The following is a 7,894-nucleotide window of genomic DNA, read 5'->3' on the forward strand; positions in this document are numbered from 1 at the left end:
CAGGGTCTGAATGATAGCATGCTGAATTTATCCAGTGTCATGTGAATACTAAGAGTCTGGGGCCTCCTGTCTCCAGCCCTTTCCTGTCATCCTGAGGCTGAGGCTAGATCCAGAAGCCCTGGGGCAGTCAAACGTGTCAGCCTTTGTGTTCTTGAGACTCTAGGTTCTTGTTCTCTGAGTGGTTTCCATTTCTATTCTTTTTAATTTCCTCCTGCATTTCCATTCATTTCAAAATCTTGCTCTTTCTCTCTTCACAGCCTTCCAAGAGCCGATCTCTTTCCATCTCATCCAGATCTCGTCCTTTTTCAACAGCACCTGGGCAATAAATCAAGGTTCAGGCAGGGTGCAAGATTTGCAGATTCATGGTTGGGATAGTGACTCAAGTACTGCCATATACATGATGCCCTGGTCTAAGGACAACTTCTGTGAAAGGAGGTTTACAATTTGGTGGAGAATTTTCAAATCTACCTCTTTGGATTCATTCGAGAAGTACAGGACCTTGCCAGTGAATACCAGTTAGGACGTGAGTCTAGGCTCTGGAGCAGAACTTTATTCTCTCTTTTTGCAAGCTCCTAATCTGTGTTCCTTCTTCCCTCCTTTCTATATGGCCCAACTGCATGCACATACTGTTCTAGAGTAGTGTTTTTCTTGGGCTCCATACCTCTACAACAAATTTCAGGTTCCTCTTGCCTTTGCACTCTCCTCTGAATAGATCAGGCTCTCATTTTGTAACAAATTCCTGGTTTGTCTTGTATGAAACTTCTCATGGATCCTTACTTTTCAAAACCTGTGCCTCAGTAACCTATAGTGTGGCTTCCTCTTCTAATTCATCTCTTTGATTATCTCTTCCCAGTGCCTTTGTCTCTCTGGGGTCCTTCAGCTCTTTCTGGAATGCTGTGCTCCTGATTGCATCACATTCTGCCTCTTTTCTCCCCTCTTACCCACCAACGCCGTCACCACACACCTTTGTCTTCATGAAACTCACTCCTTTCCCTATCTTCTTCTTGAAGAAAATCTCTATATGCTGCCATTGGTTTGGGGCTCACCATTTCACATAAAGAACTTCATTCTACAAAAAGCCTAAAATTCTAGGTACTTTTCTCATGTCTTTTTATTTGTGTTTGATAACTTACTCTCTGTTTTCCTTCTACCTAGATACCTATGAGATCCAGGGCATAGCAGATTGTGAGCTGCATTCTGAAGGTGCTATAGTAAGCTTCTTGAGGGGAGCTTTAGGATTGGATTTTGTGAGCATCAAGAATGCTTCATGTGTACCTACCCCACAAGATGGTAGCAGGGCACAGAAATGCTGCACGTTAATCATGCAATATAAAGGTATCATCGATACCATGAAACCTGCTCCTGATATCTCTGGGGCATACTCGATGCAGGGAAGACAGATCTGCAAAGGCAAGGTAAGTCCTGCCCTCTATTTCACTTTCCACCACGTCCTCTATGCTCAAGAGTAGGCACATATCCAAGAAGAACAGGGGCTTAGTCAACAAGTTAATTGGTTCTCTAATGAGTGGAAGAAGCCATTGTTCAAGCTTGTAGGTTTTTGAGTCCCTAAGTTCTGGGTGTAAGTCATAATATGCTGCACTATCTCTTTATGATACGCTTTCTGCCTTAGTGAAGCCTGAGGCCTGGGTGTCCAATGGCCCCAGTCCTGGGCCTGGGGATCTACTGTTGGTGTGCCACATCTCAGGATTCTACCCAAAGCCTGTGTGGGGGATGTAGATGCAGAGTAAGCAGGAGCAGCTGGATATTCAGTGAGGGGATGTCCTGCCCAATGCTGATGGGACATGGTATCACCCAGTAACCCTGGATGTGGCAGCTGGAGAGGCAGCTGCCTTTTTGGGTGAAGCACAGCAGTCTCGAGGGCCGGGACATCATCCTCTACCAGGGTGAGAAAGAACCAAGGCCCAGACTGGAAATGGCACGTGACAATCCTCAGGCATAGAGGAAGAAGGATGGGCTTAACAGATGAAAGAGGGAGGGAGGGAGAGAGGAAGAGAAAGAGTGAAGAAAATGAGGAAAAGAGAGGGAGGGGGAGGGAGAGATAAAGAGAGAGAGAGAAAGGGATTGATTTCTGGGACCCAAAGCCAGCAGGAGTAAGAATAGGTGAAACAAGTTACAGAAGAGACGATGGAGAAGGACCCATAGATTGTGTGGGTTGAGGCTGGAGGACTCAAAGGATGTGGGCATATAGTATTCAGGAATAGGAGAGAGGGCATTAGAGATGATCATCCCTCGGAAGCAGATAAATGGTGGCCTGATCACCAGGTGGGCAAAGAAAGGTCAGGGGCTTCAGTACATCCGATATTAAGTGAAAGCCTTTTGTCCTCTCCCAACTGCCAGGACACCCCATCTCCATTGGCTTGATCTTTCTGGCAGTAATAGTGCCTTTCTTGATCCTTTCTCTATGCCTTGAAGTATGGTATAAGAGGCACCAGTGAGTTGTGTTTTCCTTCTTTTTTGAGAAAAAAATCTTTCTTTTCTGTTTACCCTCTCACTCTTTATCATTTTATCTATTTAATTACTGTATCCTCAGTCTCTCCATCAGACTCTTTCCTGCCAATCCTATCTCCTTTATGTGGAGATTTTTAAAAATTCTGTTAAAATATATGACATATATTTTTCATCTTTATCTGTTTTAGGTTTAGAGTTCAGTGGTGTTAAATGCACTTACATTGTTGTGGAACCAAACTGCAGAACTCTTTCATCTTGTAAAACTGAAATTCTGTTTCTATTCACCAGCAACTTCCATTTCCCTCTCCTTCAACACAGGCCCAGGCTATGGCCACTCTACTTTTTGTCTTTCCAAATTTAACTCGTCTAGCATCCTCATATAAGTGGAATCAGATGGAATTTGTCTTTTTGTGCTGGCTTACTTCACTTAGCATAATGTCCTCAAGTTTCACCTATGTTGTAGCATGTAACAAGATTTCCTTCATTTTTACATCTGAACAATATCCCATTGTACACATACAACACTTTTTGTTCATCCATCTATAGACATGTGGGCTGCTTCCTTCTTTTTCTGTAGTGAATAATGTTGCTATGAAAATGAGTGTACAAATATCTCTTATGTAGAACTCCTTTTTACCTGTGTTTTTAATAGGTCATATCAGGACATCCCATGAACCTTCATCACCTTTTCTCTCCCATTTGGAATCAGTTTCAAGAAGCCAACAATCCCAAGATGTCAGCCTAGGAGTCAACCTCATTATATTTCTTTGAATAATCATTATATTTGATTAAATCAGAATTCCCACAGATATTAAGATAAGTTATAACTAAAACACCCATAGAAAAACTATTCAAAACTGTGAATTTATTACAGTACTGTATTAATAGTGTGTCTTCCACCTAGATTTTATACATGTTAAAAATGTGAGAAAAACTGTGCCTTAGAAATAATAAAATTTGATGTATTCGACTTATCTTCTTTTTGGCTTCCAATTTTAAGTTTTCAGCTTCTGATTAAATATCATTTGTCAAAGTAAGATAAATATAATTATTCTGGGATAATTGCATTTGTAGAGACACTGCCTTTTGGATGTAATTTCTCTGTCCCTTCCTGGATGACTTTCTGGCCCTCAAGGCCTAGCTGAGATGCTTCTTCCTCCAGGAAGCCCTTCCTAGTGCTATCTTGGAGGTAACCCCACAAGGATCTGCTTTACCCATAGCATTACAGGTATTTTTGTTTTTCTTCCTCTTCTACTTGTAAGTTTCTTGAGAGCAGTGTTTCTTGTTTTTGGATCCCTGTAGCTCTTACCTGCAAGTGCATTTTCTCAGTAAAAATCATCTGAGTTGCTGTAGCTGCCAAATTAATGATCTCTTTTCAGAGTCATCTCCTTTCTTCCTTTTTTCTCTTCAGTGGGCTTTCTAGATCTTCCTCTTCTCACTAAAATATTTTCCAATTAGCCAGAAATTAGTATCCTTTCCGTGTTTCTGCTATGAACGCCCCTGGAGAAAGCTACCTTTGCTCTTACTTCAACTATAGTCTAGCTTCAGAGAGTCATTAGAATGGGATTCTGCTTCTCATTTTCCCCGTGAGAATGATTGAGAGTCAGGATAGGTGTGGTGCAATAGTTCAGGTGGATTATGATATACTCCAGAAAAAGAATTAGGATGGCAGTTTCTGCCCCCAGGGTCCTTGATATCTGTGCTGTATCAATTCAGTTATAGCTTTTATTTATAATTAACTTCATTCATTCTTGTTTATTCCATGGTTTTATAGAACAGCCTATTTTTAAAAATCCAAAACCATTTTGATTGAAACATTAGGTGTAAGGGAATTTAAGGATATATTTTTATAAGACTTAGGAAGGTAAGTCAGAGCAAACAGACCAAAAGTTTCTGTGAAACCAGGAGTACTAAAAGCAATATTTCTGCCACGAAATTTTATATAGTTTTTAGTACACAGCTTATTTTTTATTTGTGTTACTTGCACAGCATAGGGCAAAGATGCCCACATTCATTTAATTAACACTTGAAACCCCAAATAATGTATTCTGCTCATTAGTAACTTAGAAAGTAGAGGATTCAGCTTTGAGAAGTTGTCCGTACTTGGATTATGCTCCTAGAGTACTATAAAAATTAAACAATATGGTCTTTAGAACTTGAGAAGTATAGCAAATGTATGAAAATGCATCTTTCTTTCCCCTCTATTAGCACAGCTGGTTACTACTCCAGAATACATTGAACTCAACCCCATCTTATAGAATAGTCATGCAATTGTTGCATCCCTGATTGCATCTCAGGTGCCGTCCTGGGCCCTACTTAGTCTGTGGTTCTTGGAATGCGAACTATGAATGAGCTGCATCAATAGCACCTGGGAGTTTGTTAGGAAACCAAAGCTCTCCTACCCCATGGCCTTCTGAATCAGAATATCTGGGAATGGGAACTACTGATCTGTTTAACGCTTCCAGGTGATTCTGATGCACATTTAAGTTTAAAAATTGGTTTAGTATCATCTTACCTCTGCACTATTGACATTTTGAACCAGATAATTCTTTGTTGTGGAAAGACTGTTCTGTGCACTGGAGGATGCTTAGCAGCATTCCTGGTCTCTACCCACTAGATGCCTGCAGTATCTCCTCAGCTGTAACATCAAAATATATGCTCAGAAATTGACTCGTGTCCTCCAGGGAGCAAAGTTGACTTCTGATAAGAACCAAGACCTAAGGTAATAATCAGAAATTTTATGCCCCTGCTTAGCCAATATGACCTGTGAATAATTGACTTTCAGAAATAGATTTTCAGCCCCCTGATACACGTGCTTTTCAACTACTTTATTGTGATAGTGGGTACATGTGTATGTGTTTGCATGAGTTTTGCCAATACATAGCAACACAGTGCCCCCACCCTTATCTGCAGGGAATACATTCCAAGACCCCTTGTGTATATCAAACCACAGGGAGTACCGAACCTCATTTTAGACATCATATCATTTCACTCATTATGCTTGAACATGTATTTCTAAAATATAAAGATTATTTTATATATTGCCACAATTACGACACCAAAAATCTAATGATTTTTAATATCATTAAATAACTAGTCAGTACTCAAACTTTTCCCAAATGTCTCATGAATTCTTTTATAACTTATTAAATTAAAAGAAGTTCCATGCAATGAAACGCGTTGATATGTCTTATACAGCTCTTTTAATCTATAGGTTTCTCCTCTCATTTTTGTCCTAAATTTGTTTTTAAAGAGATTGCATCACTCTTTTTGTAAAATTGACCACAGTGTGGATTTTGCTAACTACATAGTTATGTTGCAATTTAGCCTGCCACTCTGTTCTCTTTATTGACTATAAGAGTATATGAATAGACTTGTGATGTGAACAGATTCAGGTTTTATGTTACTGTGTATATTTCACAAAAGGTGTAGAATGTTTGCTGGTCACCATTCTTTACCTACATCATTAGGTCTCAACCCTTCTGTGCATTAGACACCGATAAGAGTTATTGAGAATGGCACAACAATGCAAATGTACTTCATGCCACAGAACTACACACTTAAAAATGGTAAAATTGTAATTCTTTTTTTTTTTTTTTTTTGAGTGGAAGTCTCACTCTGTCACCCAGACTGGAGTGCAGTGGCCGCTTCCGGCCACCGCAGCCTCGACCTGCTGGGCTCCGGCGATCCTTCCGCCTCAGCCTTCCAAGTAGCCGGAATTACAGGCATGCGCTACCACGCCCGGCTGATTTTTTGATTTATTGTAGAGATGAGGTCTCGCTGCCCAGGCGGGTCTCGAACCCGCGGGCTCAGGCAATCCACTCACCTCAGCCTCCCAAAGGCGCGGGATTACAGGCTGAGCCACCGAGCCCGGCTAAATTGTAATTCTTATATATGTACTGTTGACCCCAATCAAAAAATGATTGAGACCACCAAAAAAACTTTTGTTTATATAGATGTATGTGCCTGTATAAAATGTATGTCTCAATAGGGAGCTAGATATTTTTATCTTAGTAGTAAAATGTAATAAATTATTAAAATATTTATAAACTTCTAAAAAAATAATACGCTAGTTATATGTCAACAAAAATAACATCTTTCTTTTTTTATGTTTTTCAAATATTTAATGAAAAGGATGACTTTGCAGCTCCTATTTTTTTACATTTTAAAAATTCTCCTTAATATCTGACTTAATAGAAAACAGCCACGTTTTTGTATCTGCTTTGGCATCCCATTTGATGTCATGTAGCCTCTGGAGAGCAATGCAACCCATGAGAAGAATAGATTGAAAAAAGTTTTTTTTTTAATGTTAATATTGTTTTAAGAATTATTTTTAACTCTTAAATAACCCTCCAAAGGGATGTCAGGAACCTCAAGGTGTCACATCTAGGTCACATCTTATGAAAAATAACCTAGGGGTGAGAAAAAGGATTATGCAATCTGCATTTGCTTGTTGGAAATACTTCTTTTCTTTCTTTTTTTTTTTATTTGTAGTCCCACTCTGTCACCTAGGCTGGAGTGCAGTGGCATGATCATGGTTCACCATAACCTAGACCTCTTAAACTCAGACAATTCTTCCACCTCAGCCTCTTGGAGTAGCTGGGACTACAGGTCCAGTTAATTTTCTTATTTTTTTGTAGAAAGGATATCTTGATATTTTGCCTAGGCTGCTCTCAAACTCCTAGGCTCAAACAATCCTCCCCCCTTGACCTTCCAAAGTTCTAGAATTACAGGCATAAGCCACTGAGTCTATTTGTTGAAATATTGCTAAAAGGAGACATTCCCCTTAATAGCTATCTTATTAACCTGAGGTAACCAAAGAATAAATATTTTATTGTTTCCATTTATTTACCAGTTCTCAAGAGACTAGATGGTTTAATGACATCCTCCACAGGTGGACAATAAATTTTTTGCTTAATTTTGTACTCATGAAATTCAACCTATTTGAAATAAATATTAATATAAATAAATAATATCCCAATGAATCAACGCGATCATGTACTCACCTAAGTTTACAATACCCACAAGAAAGTCTTAGAATAAAAATACAAATATTAGGTCAGAAAGATGGTGGAATAGAAGGTTACCCACTCATATCACCCCACAACAATGGGAATTGTTGACCTCAGATGGCAACCAAGGTCTAAGGTAATAATTAGAATTTTATGCCCATGCTTAACCAATATGACCTGTGAAAAATTGACTTTCAGAAATAGATTTTCAGCCTTAAAATACAAGTGCTTTCCAACTATTTTTGTGTGACAGTGTGTGCATGTGTACATTTTTGTGTGGTTTTTTGCCACAGACAAAAGTATCTCTGCAGAAACACCTCAGGATTCAAGTGAAACCCTTCGGAGAAGCCCAAACCCTAGGAAGGCAAGTTTGAGACCACAGACCAGCACCTAGATAGCAGAACCACCAATGA

General features: G+C 39.4%; 1 pseudogene; it reads left to right on the top strand.

Moving 5' to 3' along the window:
- Positions 1-257: 257 nt before the first annotated feature.
- LOC103272576 lies at positions 258-3,143 on the top strand (annotated as a pseudogene).
- Positions 3,144-7,894: the final 4,751 nt, after the last annotated feature.

This window comes from Carlito syrichta, unplaced genomic scaffold, assembly GCF_000164805.1.
Source record: "Carlito syrichta isolate Samal-C Ts95f unplaced genomic scaffold, Tarsius_syrichta-2.0.1 Scaffold312833, whole genome shotgun sequence".
Classification (NCBI taxonomy): domain Eukaryota; kingdom Metazoa; phylum Chordata; class Mammalia; order Primates; family Tarsiidae; genus Carlito; species Carlito syrichta.